We start from the raw sequence: 21,912 nt of genomic DNA, 5'->3' as shown, positions 1-21,912 counted from the left end.
GCTTTCATTAGTTTCACTACACTAAACTCCTACTGATATCTAACTGGTTTCAGCACATTTATTTATCTTTTTACTATGGTTATAAATAAGTCGTAATGTTTTGCTAATACAGTGTTTTCATGCTTGTCCTTTACTGAAGAGGATGTTTACAGTCAATATTGTACACTAAAAGGCTCAAGTAAAATTACATTATTTTTTTTTGCATTAAATACGCATTTCCAGATGTGTCCATATGCAAACTCGGCTGCATCTTACTCTTACAGCTTCTTGCGCTTCCAGAGGTGGCAAGGAAGGAACACACCAGCAAAGGGCAACTGCAGTAATGGCATGTTCGCATAACTGCAGTACAAGCACAGGTGTAAACAGCGGCAGATACGCCTGTCAGGGAATTCATCTACGTAGCTTTTTTTCTGCAAACATTTGTCATTAAATTTTTAAAATACATTTACATAAATAGTTTTAAATGATGTTTCAAGCACAGAAAATATGTAAAATGTCCTTTTTTTAATGTCTATTCTTAGATTAATTTGATTCATGCAGTGCGGTTTATTTCCTGGCCCGTCATTACAGTAAAAATTTGAAGTCACAAAAATGTCATTGTCTACCCCAGGGGTAGGCAACCTGCGGCTCTCCAGGTGTTGTGAAACTACAAGTCCCAGCATGCTTTGCCAGTAGATAGCAAGCGGATAGGTGGTAAGGCATGCTGGGATTTGTAGTTTCACAACACCTGGAGAGCCGCAGGTTGCCTACCCCATGTCTATCCATTTCAATCAGTTTGAAATTAATTTCAGACTACTGTGACGGAACAAGCAAACTTTCTTAGAAAATTATATTCTGCTTTTATGAAGGAAATAGATTAAAAGAAGAATAAAAAGATGGGAATAATTTAGGTGGGTTTCATTCAAAGATTAAAAATAATAAATTAAAAAAACTCCTCTTATTTGTAGAATTAGTAGAGGAACTTCATAAAATATTCTGTGTTTTACATCCAAAACTAAACAATTGTGAGTAAACCTGCAGAAAATCTGCAAATTAGACTTCAGATATTAATGAGTGCATCACAGTTTTCCTACTGTAATTTGTTGAAGTGTGACTTTTATCCCTTGGCTTTCAGTACTTACGCAGCACAGTGGTGCTGATAAACGTCTTCTTTAAAATGAATAATCATTGCAGGAGGGAAAGCCTTAGGCAAGTCCTTTCCATTGTGCTCCAAAATGAGAAAAGCTTGACAAAGGTTTTTTTTTAAGTATAACACAATCAGCCAGAGTACATTGCAAGGACTATAGCACTAATCTAGAAACCAGTTGTGACGGCCCCATTGAGCAAAGAATTTTGATTTAGCCCTGAATATCTGTGTTTAATATTCTTAGTGCATGAAAAATCAGCCAAATTATGTTGCTAAGCGTACAATAGGGAAGGTCAACAAGAGGAGAAATTACTAGGGATGAGCGGACTCGGATTCTGGCAATCCAAACCCCCCCGAACAGTGCGGATCCGAGCCCAATCCGAGCACTTTCCCGCCGATGGCCAAACTGAAAACGAGGCTGAACCAGGGCCACCTTAACTACATTATGGGCTCCCAGGCAATGCAGTGCATCGGTGCCCCTAAATATAAATATATATATTTATATATAAATATATGCGAGCACAGCACGGAAGAGGGGACAAGGGAGGGAGCCAGATCGTCGGCTGATGTGACCGCAAGGTAAGTATTTTTTTTTTTTTCCAGGATTTCTTTTTTCAGCGCTGCCTCGGACGGGCCCCCTTGCCCACAGGGCCCCCGGGCACCTGCCCATTGTGCCCAATGGAAGAGATGGCTCTGGGCTGAACGTCAGGATCCCGCCGTCGGATCTCGCGAGATCCGGATTCTTTATATTCCCCGCTTGCCGCCGCCATCTTCACTCGGGCATTGATCAGGGAAGAGGAAGGGTGTGTTAGGTGGTCCTCTGTCCTGCTCTTTCTCGTGCTGTGCTGTGCTGTGTCCTGCTCAGTCCAGTGGTGCTGTGTCCTGTGCTCTGTCCTGCTGAGTTCAGTGGTGCTGTGTCCTGCTCAGACCAGTGGTGCTGTGTCCTGTGCTCTGTCCTGCGGAGTTCAGTGGTGCTGTGTCCTTTGCTCTGTCCTGCTGAGTTCAGTGGTGCTGTGTCCTGTGCTCTGTCCTGCTGAGTTCAGTGGTGCTGTGTCCTGTGCTCTGTCCTGCTGAGTTCAGTGGTGCTGTGTCCTGTGCTCTGTCCTGCTGAGTCCAGTGGTGCTGTGTCCTGTGCTCTGTCCTGCTGAGTCCAGTGGTGCTGTGTCCTGTGCAATCTATAACTACGTTCACTGTTCCTGCAGTATTAAAAAATAGGTACTGCAATCTCAAACTACGTTCACTGTTCCTGCAGTATTAAAAAATAGGTACTGCAATCTCAAACTACGTTCACTGTTCCTGCAGTACCAAAAAATAGGTACTGCAATCTCAAACTACGTTCACTGTTCCTGCAGTACCAAAAAATAGGTACTGCAATCTCAAACTACGTTCACTGTTCCTGCAGTATTAAAAAATAGGTACTGCAATCTCAAACTACGTTCACTGTTCCTGCAGTACAAAAAAATAGGTACTGCAATCTCAAACTATGTTCACTGTTCCTGCAGTATTAAAAAATAGGTACTGCAATCTCAAACTACGTTCACTGTTCCTGCAGTACCAAAAAATAGGTACTGCAATCTCCAACTACGTTCACTGTTCCTGCAGTACCAAAAAATAGGTACTGCAATCTCAAACTACGTTAACTGTTCCTGCAGTATTAAAAAATAGGTACTACAATCTCAAACTACGTTCACTGTTCCTGCAGTACAAAAAAAAAGTACTGCAATCTCAAACTATGTTCACTGTTCCTGCAGTACAAAAAAATAGGTACTGATGTATAACTCCAGTCCAGTGGTACTGCTGTATAAGTCCACTGATCCTGCCGTATAAATCGAGTGGGTACAGCCGTATAACTCCAGTCCAGTGGTACTCTCCTGTGTCGCATATAATTTTTGAGTGTGTGTGGTTTAGGGGTACGCTCTCTTGTGCTGCATATAATGGAGTACAAAAATTTGGAGGTTAAAGTAGGGAAAGATCAAGACCCACTTCCTCCTAATGCTGAAGCTGCTGCCACTATTCATGACATAGACGATGAAATGGCATCAACGTCGTCTGCCAAGGCCGATGCCCAATCTCATAGTAGAGGGCATGTAAAATCCAAAAACCCAAAGTTCACAAAAATTAGCAAAAAAAGAAAATTTAAATAATCTGAGGAGAAATGTAAACTTGCCAATATGCCATTTACGACACGGAGTGGCAAGGAACGGCTTAGGCCCTGGCCCGTGTTCATGACTAGTGGTTCAGCTTCACCCAAGGATCTAAGCCCTCCTCCCCCCCCCCCTCAAAAAAATTTAAGAGTGTTAAGCTGTCATCAACAACACAGAAAACAACTCTGCCTTCTAAACAGATGGCATCACAAATCCCCAAGGCGAGTCCAAGGGTGTTGGTGGTTGCGAAGCCTGACATTCCCATCACTGTACGGGAAGAGGTGGCTCCTTCCACCATTTGCAGCACGCCCTCTGCATTTGCTGGAAGGATCACCCACAGTGCAGATCCAGATTTGGATAATGAAAGTGTCAATGTTGTACACCAGAAGGAGGATATTGATGTAGCTGGCACTGAGGAGGAACTTGACGAGGAGGATGCTGATGTGGTTATCTTAAATGAGGCACCAGGAGGTGGAACAGTTGTTGTCCATGGGAGGAAAAAGCCCATCGTCATGCCTGGGCAGAAGACCAAAAAATCCACCTCTTCGGTCTGGAATTATTTCTATCCCAATCCAGACAACAATTGTATTGCCATATGTACCTTATGTAAAGCTGCAATAAGCAGCGTTAAGGATCTTGGCCACATAGGGACATCCTCCCTTATACGTCACCTGAAGAACCTTCATAATTCAGTGTTTAGTTCAGGGACTGTGGCTAGGACTGTCAGCAGTCCAGGGACACCTAAATCCCTTGCTGCCATTGTATCCACACCAGCAACACCCTCCTCGTCAATTTCCTCCTCCATCTCGATTGGAGATAGTCCTGCAGGCCATGTCACCGGCATGACTGAGTCCTCTTCAATCCGGTAGTCTTCCGGAGGATCCTGCAGCGCTACGCCTACTACTGCCGCTGCTGCTGTTGCTGCTGGTAGTCGGTCATCTTCCCAGAGGGGAAGTCGTAAGACTGCTACGTCTTTCACTAAACAATTGACCGTACAACAGTCGTTTGCCATAGGCACGAAGTACGACAGTAGTCATCCTATGGCAAAGTGGATAACTGCGTCCTTAACAGCTATGTTGGTGTTAGACGTGCGTCCGGTGTCCGCCATCAGTGGAGTGGGATTTAGACGGTTGATGAAGGTATTGTGTCCCCAGTACCAAATCCCATCGAGATTCCACTTCACTAGGCAGGCGATACCCGGGATGTACAGAGAAGTACGAAAAAGTGTCCTCAGTGCTCTGAAAAATGCGGTTGTACCCACTGTCCACTTAACCACTGACATGTGGACAAGTGGTTCAGGGCAAAAAAAGTACTATATGACTGTGACAGCCCACTGGGTAGATGCATCGCCTTCCGCAGCAGCAACAGCATCAGTAGCAGCATCTCCAAAACGCCTGCTCGTTCCAAGGCAGGCAACGTTGTGTATCTCCGGTTTTAGTAAGAGGCACAACGCTGACAACCTCTTAGAGAAACTGAGGGAAATAATCTCGCAGTGGCTTACCCCACTTACACTCTCCTGGGGATTTTTGGTGTCTGACAACGCCAGTAACATTGTGCGGGCATTACATATGGGCAATTTCCAGCACGTGCCATGTTTTTCCCACACAATAAATTTGGTGGTGCAGCATTACCTGAAAAGTGACAGGGGGGTGCAGGATATGCTTGCGGTGGCCCGCAAAATTGCTGGACACTTTCGGCATTCTGCCACTGCCTACCGCAGACTCAAGCAACAGCAGAAAAGCCTGAACCTGCCCTGCCATCACCTCAAACAAGAGGTTGTGATGCGCTGGAACTCCACCCTCTATATGCTGCAGAGGATGGAGGAGCAGCAAAAGGCCATTCAAGCCTACACAGCCACCTACGACATAGGCAAAGGAGTGGGGATGCGCCTGAGTCAAGCGCAGTGGAGACTGATTTCCGTGTTGTGCAAGGTTCTCCAGCCATAGAAAATGTATATAATGATGTTTCTCTGCGCGGTCTATCCACAAAGCTGCCTTTCCTCTTAAAATGCACAATCCCCAATTTATGCAATAATAATGGTTTAAATAAAAAAGTATTAAGAGAAATGGGCGCTACCGAATATCACATAAAAAAACAACCAATAGGATCAAAACCTGTCCTATTATAGACTGTGAAATGATCTTATAATATCTAACACATAGAATCCAAAACACATAGAGCAATAACAGTAAAAAAACAATTTACATGGTAATAAACACCCAAAAAAAGTCTGTATAGTTCAATTACTGTGTGTATTCATTCTTCTCTGTTGCTCCAAATCTTTTATGGTCGCTGGTCAGATGAATGAGCATGTGAAAAAAAGAATAAACAAACGTAGTGCAACCTGTATATATATCAAAAAATATATAAAGGAGACAAAATCCTTTAAAACCCGTGTGGGAATATTGTAAATGGAAACACGACGTGAAAAAACAAGAGGGAGGTGTTAAACCCCTTCAGGGTATGCACTAACTAGAACCAATCTCAAAGAGAGCATATAAGAAAACAAACACCTCGTGGATCAAATCTTCTTTACCCCTTATGGATATGTACTCACTAGAATCAGCTAGAAATCAGGCATATCACTGAACAGATGTCTTCTTGTTCACTTTATATCCGAAATACCAGATTTCCACTCCACCGTTATATAAACATGTTATATAAACATGTGTTTTGGATTCTATGTGTTAGATATTATAAGATCATTTCACAGTCTTTAATAGGACAGGTTTTGATCCTATTGGTTGTTTTTTTATGTGATATCCGGTAGCGCCCATTTCTCTTAATACTTTTTTTTTTAAGGTTCTCCAGCCGTTGGAACCACACGAGAAGTCAGTTCCGACACTGCCAGCTTGAGTCAGGTGATTCCCCTGATCAGGCTGTTGCAGAAGCAGCTGGAGAAAGTGAGAGAGGAGCTGGTAAACCATTGCGATTCCACAAAGCATGTAGCTCTTGTGGATGAAGCCCTGCGTACGCTTTGCCAGGATCCGAGGGTGGTCAGTCTTTTAAAGTCAGAGGAATACATTCTGGCCACCGTGATCGATCCTCTGTTTAAAGGGTATTTTGTGTCTCTGTTTCCGGCGGACACAAGTCTACAGCGGTGCAAAGACCTGCTGATCAGGAGATTGTCACCTGAAGAGGACCGTGACATGGCAACAGCTCCTCCTTCATTTTCTTCCACACCTGTGGCTGAGAGGAAACAGCTGAGTTTTCAGAAACGACCCGCTGGCGGGGATGCAGAGAACATCTGGTCCGGACTGAAGGACCTGTCAACCATTGCTGACATGTCTACTGTCGCTGCATTGGATGCTGTCACCATTGAAAAAATGGTGGACGATTACTTTGCTGACACCATCCAAGTAGACAGTCCTTACTTTTACTGGCAGGAAAAAATGGCAGTTTGGAAGCCCCTGTACAAACTGGCTCTATTTTACCTGAGTTGTCCCCCCTCCAGTGTGTACTCCGAAAGAGTTTTTAGTGCAGCGGGGAACCTGGTCAGTGAGCGGCGAAGGAGGTTGCTTCCGCAAAATGTTGAGAAGATGACGTTCATAAAAATGAATTAACAATTCTTCAATCAAGACCAGCAATGGCCTCCAGAGACTACAGAGGGAACGGTGATTGTGGAGTCCAGCGGGGACGAATTGATAATGTGTGAGGATGAGGAAGTACACACTGAAGGGGGCGAGGAATCAGAGGATGAGGATGAGGACGACATCTTGCCTCAGTAGAGCCAGTTTAGTTTGTACAGGGAGAGATGAATAGCTTTTTTTGTGTGGGAGCCCAAACAAACCAATCATTTCAGCCAAAGTAGTTTGGTAGGCCCTGTCACTGAAATGATTGGTTTGCTAAAGTGTACATGTCCTATTTCAACAACATAAGGGTGGGTGGGAGGGCCCAAGGACAATTCCATCTTGCACATCTTTTTTTTCTTTGCCAGCTCATTTTGTGGGGGTCCAAACAAACCAATCATTTCAGCCACAGCTTTGTAGGCCCTGTCGCTGAAATGATTGGTTTGTTAAAGTGCGCATGTCCTATTTCAACAACATAAGGGTGGGTGGGAGTGCCCAAGGACAATTACATCTTGCACCTCTTTTTTTGCCATTATATGCTCTTTGGGGCCTAGTTTTTCAAACTGCCATCCTGTCTGCCACTGCAGTGCCACTCCTAGATGGGCCACGTGTTTGTGCCGCCCACTTGTGTCGCTTAGCTTAGACATCCAACTACCTCGTTGCAACTTTTGGACTAAAAACAATATTGTGAGGTGTTCAGAATAGACTGGAAATTAGTGGAAATTAATGTTATTGAGGTTAATAATATGGTAGGAGTGAAAAAATAAATAAATATGGATTTTAGCACTTTTTATGCTTTTTTAAAAAAAAATCAGAACCCAAAACCCAAAATCACAACCAAAACCTTTAGTGGGGTGTTTTGGCAAAAAACAATCCGAACCCAAAACCTCAAGCTAATCAGAACCCAAAACCCAAAACACGAAAAGTGGCCGGTGCACACCCCTAGAAATTACCTATCACACCACCGTAATGTTTTTAAATGAGGGCCAGGCGGGAGATTTGGTCAGAAGCTCCTACTGCTGACTGATGTGACTATGTTAATCCGCTCCTTCCCTCCCCCATTTTCAAGTGTTAGGGAGTTGTAAGTAGAGATGCTCAGGCTCGGTTCCTCGAGAACCGAACACACCCGAAAATAGGGGATCTGAGTACGCCTCAGTACTGTCACGCGCCCTCGGAAAGGGAAAACGTCATCGTGATGTCGTTGGATCTCGGATCTAGCGAGTTTTGAATTCCTTTTAAAGACCCAACATCACGGAGGGTGGGAGGGAGTGCGGACCCCCATTTATCTTTTCTGCCCCTGCTGTGTGCCAATATGTTCTAGATGTGCTAGGAACTGCAGTGTGTTTGAGTCAGTGCTCTGTCGCTTAGCATCCAGCCAGGTCACTGCAGTCTTTGTGTCTTTGTCCGAAAGTGTATGAAAATAATATTGTGAGGTGGTCAAAATTGACTGCAAATGACTTGAAATTAGTGTTATTGAGGTTAATAATAATGTGTGATAAAAAAAGATCAAAATTATGTGATTTTAGCATATTTTAGGATTTTTTCTAAAAAATCCAAAACAAAAACACACAAGGGGGTAAATGTATCGAGCTGCGAGTTTTCCGGCGGGTTTGAAAAACCAATCAGATTCTAGCTATCATTTATTTAGTACATTGTACAAAATGAAAGCTAGAATCTGATTGGTTGCTATAGGCAACATCTCCACTTTTCAAACCCGCCGGCAAACTCTCAGCTTGATACATTTACCCCCGAGGGTGGTTTTGCCAAAACCAAAACACGAAGCTACTCCAGATCCAAAACCAAAAGCAGTTCACAGGGGGTCAGTGAGCATTTCTAGTTGTAAGTGTCATTTACATTCAGACATGAATTGCGTGCATTTGCATTCATTGGTTTAAGGTCCATTTCTAAGCATGCGCAGAGCCATTTCACACAAGATACGCTACACAAATGGACGTACATGAATCAGGCCCATGGTACATATATTACCGCTGCACCTAGCACAATCGATTGATTGAGATTTAGTATGTAGGGCTTGTGTGAGATACTCAGTTAATATTTTTGTTTGTTTGTTTTGTCAATAGTTTTGTAGAATCTCTAAGTTTTTGACACGCATTTCTCCAATGTAGCTTGAAATCTTAAAAAATGGATCTCTTTTTGTATCCTCAGAGAGGTGATTGTCAGTACAGTTGCAGCGACTACTACAAGGAATCCCTCTGGGATTCCCTGTAGTAAGGCTCCACCCCCCTGCAATAACGAAATGCAGGGCGGCATATATAGGAGATGTATCCACCGCCATGTCCTCTTGTTTTTCTTCTGCAGACTTTACCCAGGATAATATTATAATAATATAATATTGTAGAGAGAACTGAATCTACAATAGCTTTGAAGAGTGTCTGTTGCCAGGATATTCATTGCCTATTTATTTGTTTATTACATGGTGTCTTGTGCAGTAGGGGTCAGAATTGTAATTGAAACTAAATATATCCTACTGGCTTAAGAGTAAAATTCATCTGCACATTTGTGTTTCCATGTCTGTATACGTATCCACTTTCCATGTATATAGACGAGAAAACACAGCGTTCTACAAGGTTCTTAATGTATCTTAATGTACGTATAACCTTCAATCTAAAATAAAGATGTGTCCGGAGCAAAAATGCAGCAATTGTCTTCAACAACTCTTGCACCTGGTTTACATTAGGGATGTGCACCGGCGACTTTTGAGGTCTCGTGTTTTGTGTTTTGGATCCGGATTTTCGTTATTTTTGAGGTTCGGATTTGTCTCGCAAAACACTTGACGAAAGGTCTCGGTTCGGATTTAAGGTATTGGATTCGGATTTTTTTTGAAAAAAACATAAAAAGTTTAAAAATCAAGTTTTTGGGCTTATTTTCACTCCTAGGCTATTATTAACCTCAATAACATTCAATAACAATCATTTCCACTAATTTACAGTGTATTCTGAACACCTCACAATATAGTTATTAGTCCAAAACGTTGCAACAAGGTATCTTTCTGGACTGCGTAGAGGAGTGGGTCACCACAATATATATTAAAAACCCTGAACTTTTATGAATCGCACCAATAAATGTACCTGGACTGCGTAGAGGAGTGGGTCACCACAATATCTTAAAAACCCTGAACTTTTATGAATCGCACCAATAAATGTACCTGGACTGCGTAGAGGAGTGGGTCACCACAATATCTTAAAAACCCTGAACTTTTCTGATTCGCACCAATAATTGTACCTGGACTGCGTAGAGGAGTGGGTCACCACAATATCTTAAAAACCCTGAACTTTTATGATTCGCACCAATAATTGTACCTGGACTGCGTAGAGGAGTGGGTCACCACAATATCTTAAAAACCCTGAACTTTTATGATTCGCACCAATAATTGTACCTGGACTGCGTAGAGGAGTGGGTCACCACAATATCTTAAAAACCCTGAACTTTTATGATTCGCACCAATAATTGTACCTGGACTGCGTAGAGGAGTGGGTCACCACAATATATTAAAAACCCTGAACTTTTATGATTCGCACCAATAATTGTACCTGGACTGCGTAGAGGAGTGGGTCACCACAATATATTAAAAACCCTGAACTTTTATGATTCGCACCAATAATTGTACCTGGACTGCGTAGAGGAGTGGGTCACCACAATATCTTAAAAACCCTGAACTTTTATGATTCGCACCAATAATTGTACCTGGACTGCGTAGAGGAGTGGGTCACCACAATATCTTAAAAACCCTGAACTTTTATGATTCGCACCAATAATTGTACCTGGACTGCGTAGAGGAGTGGGTCACCACAATATCTTAAAAACCCTGAACTTTTATGATTCGCACCAATAATTGTACCTGGACTGCGTAGAGGAGTGGGTCACCACAAGATATATTAAAAACCCTGAACTTTTATGATTCGCACCAATAAATGTACCTGGACTGCGTAGAGGAGTGGGTCACCACAATATCTATTAAAAACCCTGAACTTTTATGAATCGCACCAATAAATGTACCTGGACTGCGTATAGGAGTGGGTCACCACAAGATATCTTAAAAACCCTGAACTTTTATGATTCGCACCAATAAATGTACCTGGACTGCGTAGAGGAGTGGGTCACCACAATATCTATTAAAAACCCTGAACTTTTATGAATCGCACCAATAAATGTACCTGGACTGCGTAGAGGAGTGGGTCACCACAAGATATATTAAAAACCCTGAACTTTTATGATTCGCACCAATAAATGTATCTGGACTGCGTAGAGGAGTGGGCACTGGGCACCACAATAAAATATATAAAAAACCTTCAACAGATCTGCATTACACTACACATACGGCTGCTCCTCCATCCTCTCCATCATATACATGTTGGAGTTTTAGCGTGTGACAACCTCTTGTTTTTGATAATGTCAGTGCATTTGGAATATTTTTCAATTTGCCCCACACCACTGAATGTACTTTATCTATGATACGCAATACGCATCTATCTATCTTGACTGCGTAGTGTGGTGGCCCCGGTACACAATTTGGTACCGAGGCCACAATATAATTAAAAAACCCTCCACGTGTCGGAATTCCACCAAACAAGTATCTGGACTGCATAGTGGGGTGGCCCCGGTACCCAATTTGATACCGGGGCCACAATACCTCCTCCAAACATGCTACAGACAATTCGTCATTGAGAGACCCCAGACAGACAGGGTCGAAGTGTTATTGTTTGACTTTGTAAACCCAAAAAAATGTCCCTGTTGCACATAGTCGTGCAATGAAGACTGACTTTTTCATTTAAAGGCACGATCTTTAAAGTGTAGTGTTTGTAAGTCTAAGTCATATTATACTTTTGGTAAAATTGGTTTATTTTGTTCCTCTTTATGGTAATTAATTAGTAATAGAATTAAAGTAGGAAATAGAATTAAATAGAATTAAAGTAGGAAATAGAGTGGTATAGAGTTGTAGTGTGGTATAGATAGAGTGGTCCACACAATATAATAATAAAACCCTCAACTGGTCTGAATTCCACCAAACAAGTATCTTGACTGCGTAGTGTGGTGTCCCCGGTACACAATTTGGTACCGGGGCCACAATACCTCCTCCAAACATGCTACAGACAATTCGTCATTGAGAGACCCCAGACAGACAGGGTCGAAGTGTTATTGTTTGACTTTGTAAACCCAAAAAAATGTCCCTGTTGCACATAGTCGTGCAATGAAGACTGACTTTTTCATTTAAAGGCACGATCTTTAAAGTGTAGTGTTTGTAAGTCTAAGTCATATTATACTTTTGGTAAAATTGGTTTATTTTGTTCCTCTTTATGGTAATTAATTAGTAATAGAATTAAAGTAGGAAATAGAATTAAATAGAATTAAAGTAGGAAATAGAGTGGTATAGAGTTGTAGTGTGGTATAGATAGAGTGGTCCACACAATATAATAATAAAACCCTCAACTGGTCTGAATTCCACCAAACAAGTATCTTGACTGCGTAGTGTGGTGGCCCCGGTACACAATTTGGTACCGGGGCCACAATACCTCCTCCAAACATGCTACAGACAATTCGTCATTGAGAGACCCCAGACAGACAGGGTCGAAGTGTTATTGTTTGACTTTGTAAACCCAAAAAAATGTCCCTGTTGCACATAGTCGTGCAATGAAGACTGACTTTTTCATTTAAAGGCACGATCTTTAAAGTGTAGTGTTTGTAAGTCTAAGTCATATTATACTTTTGGTAAAATTGGTTTATTTTGTTCCTCTTTATGGTAATTAATTAGTAAGAGAATTAAAGTAGGAAATAGAATTAAAGTATGAAATAGAATTAAAGTAGGAAATAGAGTGGTATAGAGTTGTAGTGTGGTATAGATAGAGTGGTCCACACAATATAATAATAAAACCCTCAACTGGTCTGAATTCCACCAAACAAGTATCTGGACTGCGTAGTGGGGTGGCCCCGGTACACAATTTGGTACCGAGGCCACAATATAATTAAAAAATTGGGCATCAACTGTCACCGTTGTTTAATATCTGATACACCTAAATATGGACTGCACAGTGGAGTGGCCCCGGTAGTAAATTTGGTGCCGGGGCCACAATACCTCCTCCAACTTCCAAGTGTAGTGTTTATAAAGACACACAGCGTCGAAGTGTTATTATTAGTTGACTTTCTTAACCCTAAAATTGTCCCTGTTGCAAATATTCGTGCAATGGACAGTTACTTTTCTATTGAAAGACTCAAGCTTTCAAGTGTAGTATTTATAAAATATAAACAACAATACAGTAGTTTTAGAGCACGTCAATACCTCTTGTTTTAAATTATGACACGGCATTTTACTTTTGGTTTAATTTCTTGAATTTTTTTACATTTGGTTTTACTTTTTGAACATGGCAAACAACTGTTGCTTGGTCATATAATGCAAAAAAAAAAGTTCCAAGATGGAATTGTCCTTGGGCCCTCACACCCACCCTTATGTTGTTGAAATAGGACATGCACACTTTAACAAACCAATCATTTCAGCGACAGGGCCTACCAAACAACTTTGGCTGAAATGATTGGTTTGTTTGGGCCCCCACACCAAAAAAGCTATTCATCTCTCCCTGTACAGACTAAACAGGCTCTACTGAGGCAAGATGTCGTCCTCATCCTCAACCTCTGATTCCTCTCCCCCTACAGTGTCTACTTCCTCCTCATCACACATTATCAATTCGTCCCCGCTGGACTCCACAACCACAGGTCCCTCTGTAGTATCTGGAGGGCAGTGCTGTACTTCATTGAGGAATTGATTATTCATTTTTATAAACATCATTTTTTCAACGTTGTGAGGAAGCAACCTCCTTCGCCGCTCACTGACCAGGTTCCCCGCTGCACTAAAAACTCTTTCCGAGTACACACTGGAGGGGGGACAACTCAGGTAAAATAGAGCCAGTTTGTACAGGGGCTTCCAAACTGCCTTTTTTTCCTGCCAGTAACAATATGGACTGTCTGACATGTCTACTTGGATGGTGTCAGCAAAGTAATCATCCACAATTTTTTCTATTGTGACAGCATCCAATGCAGCGAGAGTAGACATGTCTGCAATGGTTGGCAGGTCCTTCAGTCCGGACCAGATGTTATCAGCATCCCCGCCAGTGCCTCTTTTGGGAAAACTGAGCTTTTTCCTCGCAGCCATAGATGTGGAAGAAAATGAGGGTGGAGCTGTTGGCATGTCACGGTCCTCTTCAGAGGACAATCTCCTGACCAGCAGGTCTTTGCACCGCTGTAGACTTGTGTCCGCCGGAAACAGAGACACAACATACGCTTTAAACCGAGGATCGAGCACGGTGGCCAGAATGTATTCCTCTGACTTTAAAAGAGTGACCACCCTCGGATCCTGGCAAAGCGTACGAAGGGCTACATCCACAAGAGCTACATGCTTGCTGTAATCGCAATGGCTTACCAGCTCCTCCCTCACTTTCTCCAGCTGCTTCTGCAACAGCCTGATCAGGGGAATGACCTGACTCAAGCTGGCAGTGTCGGAACTGACTTCTCGTGTGGCAAGTTCAAATGGCTGCAGAACCTTGCACAACACGGAAATCAGTCTCCACTGCGCTTGACTCAGGCGCATCCCCACTCCTTTGCCTATGTCGTAGGTGGCTGTGTAGGCCTGAATGGCCTTTTGCTGCTCCTCCATCCTCTGCAGCATATAGAGGGTGGAGTTCCAGCGCGTCATAACCTCTTGTTTGAGGTGATGGCAGGGCAGGTTCAAGCTTTTTTGATGTGCCTCTAGTCTGCGGTAGGCACTGGCTGAATGCCGAAAGTGTCCAGCAATTTTGCGGGCCACCGCAAGCATCTCCTGCACACCCCTGTCACTCTTGAGGTAATGCTGCACCACCAAATTAATGGTGTGGGCAAAACATGGGACGTGCTGGAAATTGCCCATATTTAATGCCCGCACAATGTTACTGGCATTGTCTGACACCACAAATCCCCATGAGAGTCTAAGTGGGGTAAGCCACTGGGAGATAATTTCCCTCATTTTCTCTAATATGTTGTCAGCGTTGTGCCTCTTATTAAAGCCTGTAATGCACAATGTTGCCTGCCTTTGCATGAGCAGCCATTTTGTAGATGCTGCTACTGATGCAGCTGTTGCTGTTGCTGCGGAAGGGGATGCATCTACCCAGTGGGCTGTCACAGTCATATAGTCCTTCGTTTGCCCAGAACCACTTGTCCACATGTCCGTGGTTAAGTGGACAGTGGGTACAACCGCATTTTTAAGAGCACTGAGGACACTTGATCGTACTTCTCTGTACATTTTTGGTATCGCCTGCCTAGTGAAGTGGAATCTCGAGGGGATTTGGTACCGGGGACACAATACCTCCATCAACCCTCTAAATCCCACTCCACTGATGGCGGACACCGGGCGCACATCTAACACCAACATTGCAGTTACAGCCGCAGTTATACGCTTTGCAATAGGGTGACTACTATCGTATTTGGTGGTCATGGCAAACGACTGTTGGACGGTCAATTGTTTTGTGAAAGACTTAGCGGTCTTACGACTTCCCCTCTGGGAAGATGACCGACTAACAGCAGCAACAGCAGCAGTGGCAGTAGTAGGCGTACCGCTGCAGGATTCCTCGGATGAATCCCGTATTGAGGAGGACTCAGTCTGGCTGCTGACTTGGGCTGCAGGACTGAATCTGATGGAGATTGTGGAGGAAGTTGACGAGGAGGGTGTTGCTGGTGTGTATCCAACTGGACCACGGGATTTAGGTGTCCCTGTACCGATGAGGGTCCTAGCCCCAGTTCCTGAACTAACCACTGAACTATGAAGGTTATTCAGGTGACGTATAAGGGAGGATGTTCCTAGGTGGGCAAGATCCTTACCCCTGCTTATTTGAGCTTTACATAAGCTACATATTGCCATACATTGGTTGTCTGGATTTGGATAAAAATAACTCCAGACCGAAGAGGTGCATTTTTTGGTCTTCTGACCAGGCATGACGATGGGCTTTTTCATCCCATGGACATCAGCTGTTTCCCCCCCTGGTGCCTCATTTACAATAACCACATCACCATCCTCATCATCAAGTTCCTCCACAGCGCCAGCTACATCATCAATAGCCTCCTCCCGAGCCACCTCTTCCCGTACAGTGATGGGAAGGTCAGGCTTGACAACCACCAACACCCTTGGACTCGCCTTGGGGATTTGTGATAATTTCTCTTTAGAAGGCAGAGTTGTTTGCTGTTTTGTTGCTGACAGCATAACTCTCTTCAATTTTTTGTAGGGGGGGGGAGGAGGAGGAGGGCTAAGATCCGTGGGTGAAGCTGAACCACTAGTCATGAACACGGGCCAGGGCCTAAGCCGTTCCTTGCCACTCCGTGTCGTAAATGGCATATTGGCAACTTTACGTTTCTCCTCAGATGATTTTAAGTTTCTCTTTTTGCTACTTTTTCTTAACTTGGGCTTTTTGGATTTTACATGCCCGGTACTACGAGATTGGGCATCGGGCTTGGAAGACGACGTTGATGGCATTTCATCGTCTGTGTCATGACTAGTGGCAGCAGCTTCAGCATTAGGAGGAAGTGGGTCTTGATCTTTCCCTACTTTATCCTCCAAATTTTTGGTCTCCATTATATGTAGCACAAGATACTGCAGAATGTGTGAACTTGGTAATATTGCAGTACCAATGGACTTATACTGCTGGATTGGTTTTGCAAATTTGGTTATAATTATTATTTTTTATTTTTTTTTAAAAATTTTTATTTTTTTTTACTTTTTTCTTATTTTTAAAAAACTTGGGAATAGTGGGGAAATAACTATGCCCTTAGAAGCACAGAGCACAGGACACAGCACCACTGGACTGAACAGGACACGGCACAGGACCCAGCAGCACTACGGAACTCAGCAGGACAGAGCACAGGACACAGCACCACTGGACTGATACTGCAGAATGTGTGAACTTGGTAATATTGCAGTACCAATGGACTTATAATGCTGGATTGGTTTTGCAAATTTGGTTATAATTATTATATTTTTTTTTTTTTTTTTAATTTTTTTTTTTTTTTTACTTTTTTTTTATTTTTTAAAAACTTGGGAATAATGGGGAAATAACTATGCCCTTAGAAGCACAGAGCACAGGACACAGCACCACTGGACTGAACAGGACACGGCACAGGACCCAGCAGCACTACGGAACTCAGCAGGACAGAGCACAGGACACAGCACCACTGGACTGATACTGCAGAATGTGTGAACTTGGTAATATTGCAGTACCAATGGACTTATAATGCTGGATTGGTTTTGCAAATTTGGTTATAATTATTATATATTTTTTTTTTTTTAAAATTTTTTATTTTTTTTTACTTTTTTTTTATTTTTTAAAAACTTGGGAATAATGGGGAAATAACTATGCCCTTAGAAGCACAGAGCACAGGACACAGCACCACTGGACTGAACAGGACACGGCACAGGACCCAGCAGCACTACGGAACTCAGCAGGACAGAGCACAGGACACAGCACCACTGGACTGATACTGCAGAATGTGTAAACTTTGTAATATTGCAGTACCACTGGACTTTTACTGCTGAATGTGTGAACTTGGTAATATTGCAGTACCAATGGGCTTAGCAGGATTGGTTGTGAAAATTTTGTGGTAATTAAAAAATATTAAAGTAGTTTTTGGTATTTTTAAAAAAAACTTTTTTTTATTTTTTTAAACACAGGGGAATATTGGGGAAATAACTATGCCCTTAGAAGCACAGAGCACAGGACACAGCACCACTGGACTGAACAGGACACAGCACAGGACCCAGCAGCACCACTGACCTCAGAAGGACAGAGCACAGCACACAGCACCACTGGACTGATACTGCAGAACACAGCACAGCACAGCACAGCACAGCACAGCACAGCACAGCACTAAACAGCACAGAACTAAACAGCACAGAACTAAACAGCACAGAACTAAACAGCACAGAACTAAACAGCACAGAGGACCACCTAACACACCCTCCCTCTACCCTGATCAATGCCCGAGTGAAGATTGCGGCGACTAGCGGGGAATTTATAGGATCCGAGTATCGCGAGATCCGACAACGGGATTATGAGTCAGAGCCTCAGTTTCACTTTTGAATTTGGCGCCAATACCCGGATCTGTCTCGGATCCGCAACGTTCGGGTGGGCTCGGATTTCATAAATCCGAGTGCGCTCATCCCTAGTTTACATAGAGCAAAATTGCGTCTTGTAGGTTGTGCATTTAAAAAAAATCCATCTCAGAGGGACAAGCTTAACATGCATCTGCGCGCCACTACTGTGCTACACTTGCAGATTAACCACATGTACATCAAGTTCAAACTTTTATAAATTCTAATTATGGTGCTACAGTGAAGGACAAAACAAAACATCCAGTGCGTCAGATGCTAATTTAGCCTCATGAAGGAGGTGAGGGGGTACTTCCAGACAGATGACAGACAGCAGGAATGGGACAAAGGTAACATAAACGCCAAGGTTATTTAAATATTGAAGAAAAAGTATTGAGCTTAACAAGAGTTAATTTAGCCTTTTGGCTAAGATCAAGTGAGTACCTGTCTGAGTAAGGGGTAGTTCCCAATCTGAAAGGGCTATAGGAAAGATTGGTCTTGGCAGGGGCCGGTAGTTTGAAAGCCTGGGACATAGTTTCCCTGGAGTAGTGACCCAGTAGTGCCTGAAATCACTTGAGAGTATGGTAACCCTCACTTAAGAGTATGGTACTGTGCACGAATCCCACTTTTTAGCTACACATCCCTTTCTTTTCTCTGGCTTTCTGGCTTGGCAGGAAATAATTTTTGCAATCTCAGTTGGACAGTCTGTCTTGCACAGTCACTTTTTATTTATTTATTTTTCTCATTGTATGCAACTAGAACTTATTTTTATGGGTTTTTTCACCCAATGATCTAAGGGAGGTGGTGTGGTCCTAGTGGCTCCCACCTCCCTGAACTCTCTGAAGACTTCCATTCTGGAGAAGCCTTGCAACGAAGGGGATCTGAACTCCATTTGCTCCCCTAAGGGGCCCTTTGGCTCAGGGGGGGGGGGGGGGGGCGGGAATAAAGGGGCCTTTCCTCTTTTGAGCACTTGGGTGAATAAAGCACATTCCAGGCTTTAAAAAAAACAAACCATTAACTTAGCATAAAGCTGTTATGAATTATTAACCAATAAGTATAGGGTTTCATGGAGGGGCTAAGATCAGGATGGCTTATAAGGGTGGAAGGTGTCAGTTTTCTTTCTCTTGGCTTCTGGAAAGTTCCCTGCCCACCCAGGCCCATGTTTGTCTGTAGATAGCTGTAGGTGGCAGAAAAGCAGTCGTATCAGCAGCCATATTGACACATTCAGGTGACGGTTGGGCACCATCAATTATCAGGGAGGTTCAATTAGTTATACTACCCCTTGGGGAGTTATGGGGCCCCACCTGGTCGGACGGGCATCAGCTGGTAAGCAAAAATGGAGAAGAGTTGGACTCTACTGCCTTGAAGTCTCTGAATATTTTAGTTCAATAAATTTACAGTTTCTGGGTATGGCTGAAGGCTATTGATCTTGCTTTTATTTGACTCCAGTTCAATTTAGTTTTATTTTCAATAAAATTTGTGACCTTTCATTCGCCAAACAAGTGTCGCATGTCTTTATTTTACTAGGTAAGGTAACTCTTGGCAAGTGCAATAATGTAAAAGTTAAAGTATATCCACAACAAGGTGGCTTATCCAGAAAGGGCAATCAGAAATACCCCATAATGTCCTCAATGAGCTAGAGATACCATTTCTTGCAAGAAAGGCATCGAAACCATTATTTGCCATTACCAGCTTATGAGGTAAGGAATTCCACAACTTAACTCAGCTTAATCACCCATCCACTAAAAGAGTAAATAGAAAAAAAATCACAAAATTGCTTTATTGTAGAGTTCTCTAAGTTGTATCCTGGGGCTCATGTGATAGGGAATGATACAGATGGATAACAGGGAGTGCCCGTTGTTACGCTTCCCTGGCGTATATGTCACATGACTAGCTAACAAAGTATAGGGGCAGCACAGAGACTTAGTGGTTAGCATTTCTGCCTCACAGCACGGGGGTCATTCCTGACCATGTTATCCCTGTGTTTGCGTGGGTTTCCTCACCCAATACATACTAGCAGGTTAATTGGCTACTATCAAATTGACTCTAGTGTGTGTGTGTGTGTGTGTGTATGTATGTATGTATGTTAGGGCATTTAGACTGTTAACTGCAATGGGGCAGGGACTGATGGAAGTTCTCGGTACAACACTGCACAATTAGTGGTGCTACATAAATAACTGATGATGATGATTCTGATTTTTCAAGACAAAATGTTAAATACTTAACCAACGTCAAGGGATTTTTGCTTTTTGCAAATATAAAGCTTGCCAAACAAAGTGAGAACTGCAATAATATTATTCTCATTTCTATTCATGTGAGAATAAACCATTTGCAGATTTTAGTTTCTTGTAATTTCATTGACAGTACATAATGTTAATGGCTCAGCGTGCACGCCCTATGAATTATGGAAAATAATATCAGCTAAATCAATTTTACTTTTCTTGAGGGCATTAGTCTTGGCTCTTGAGTAAACATGATTTCTTTTTCCATGGTGCATTGAGATCCCTGCTGTTTCACTATGTGAATGTAAATTATTTTATTCCAAACAAATGCCCACACTGACCACTAAGCTCCCCACGACCTTCCTTAAGCTAAATATCTTCTCGCAGCATGAAGGCTATTTGAAATAATACACTAAACCTCTGCTCTACTCACTCATGTCAGTACATTATTGTGTAGAGTTTATGTGTATATAGTATCAGCATAAAGCTTTTATGATAGTAGTCTGTTAACATAACAGATCCAGGCATATATAGGTCAATGTGCATGCATATACAGATCGGTAAACTTGAACATTTAAGTATTTTTTTTTTCACATAAAATGCATTGTACAGAACAATTATTAATATAAAGTAGCTAAACTTTATCAGCGATTCACTTATAAACGCTGCACCTATCATAGATGTGGAGAACTTCCAGTGACTTGGACTTATCCAGGGGCCCATGTGATTATATCCTTGTACACTTCTGTATACCCGCATCATCTCCGGTAGGAGTGTATATGCTGATTGAATGTTTACATGCCTATTATTTTTTATGATCATGTGAGGGCATTATATGTGATAGTGCTGACTATATGAGTCTCACATGGGTGATCAGAGTCTATAAAGAGTCTGATTTGGTTGCAGTTTCGGGGGGAGGGGGAGCAGCCATTTTGCTGCTGGGACCTTGGAGTAGGGAGGAGGACTCGGGTCCCCGGCGTGCAGGGGCTGGCGTGGCTAATGCCATTGAAGTAGCCCCTGTAGGGGATAAGCGGAGTGGGGGCTATTTGAAACTCCCCTAGGGAGTCAAGTCCACCCCTCTAACACCCAATACTCCTTAGTAGTAGAGGGTACACAGGAAGTGCAGCAAAACACATGTTGGAGCTCCAGTAGGAGCTATCAGGAGCCCCAGTAGTGGAGAGGCCAGATGAGTGGGTTCCCCATAGCTTGGTGGTGCCCCCAACATGTTGGCAACAGGTGTGTGACGGAGGCCAGTTGCTCCATCAGCAACTGAAAGTCCACAGCATAAGAGAACCAGCAGGGGGATCCCCACCATCAGGGTACCCCAAAAGTAACTTTGCCACAGCAGACACAGGTTAGCACTACAGAGAGAAAGGCAGCGAGAGTCTTGGAGCACCTTCCACTGGGTACCCATGGAGTAACCTCCTTGGAAAGACCCGTTTACCATAAGGGGGGGTCGCTGCATGATGCAGCATGGCTAATTGAGCAGTGCAGCAGGAATGGAAGTTCAAGACTGCATGGCAGAGGAGTTCCTGGAGAGTGGGATGGAGGTCCTGAGGATCTGTAATTATACATCTGCCTACCTGTGACTGTGTGAGATGATATATCTTGAAGAGCCTAAAGAAGGTGTTTAAATTGTGATTATTCTTGCAACTATTATGCTTTACTGTACTGGAGGAAGAGCAATTTACATAAAGTTTCCATTTTATGTTTTTGAACTGAGATGGTCTGGCAC

The 21,912-nt window shown here is 43.0% G+C and overlaps 1 protein-coding gene and 1 long non-coding RNA gene across 4 annotated transcripts in view; one reads left to right on the top strand and one right to left on the bottom strand.

The window, feature by feature from the left end:
* The window catches only part of SYNDIG1 (synapse differentiation inducing 1), a 283,421-nt gene that overhangs the window by 133,115 nt on the left and 128,394 nt on the right, over positions 1-21,912 (top strand). The window lies entirely within an intron of this gene.
* LOC142144673 (uncharacterized) overlaps positions 1-21,912 on the bottom strand; it is a 28,775-nt gene that overhangs the window by 5,497 nt on the left and 1,366 nt on the right. The window lies entirely within an intron of this gene.

Source organism: Mixophyes fleayi, chromosome 3 (assembly GCF_038048845.1).
Source record: "Mixophyes fleayi isolate aMixFle1 chromosome 3, aMixFle1.hap1, whole genome shotgun sequence".
Lineage (NCBI taxonomy): Eukaryota > Metazoa > Chordata > Amphibia > Anura > Limnodynastidae > Mixophyes > Mixophyes fleayi.
Note: the sequence above shows the minus strand (reverse complement) of the source record. Positions and strands in the feature narration are given on the sequence as shown.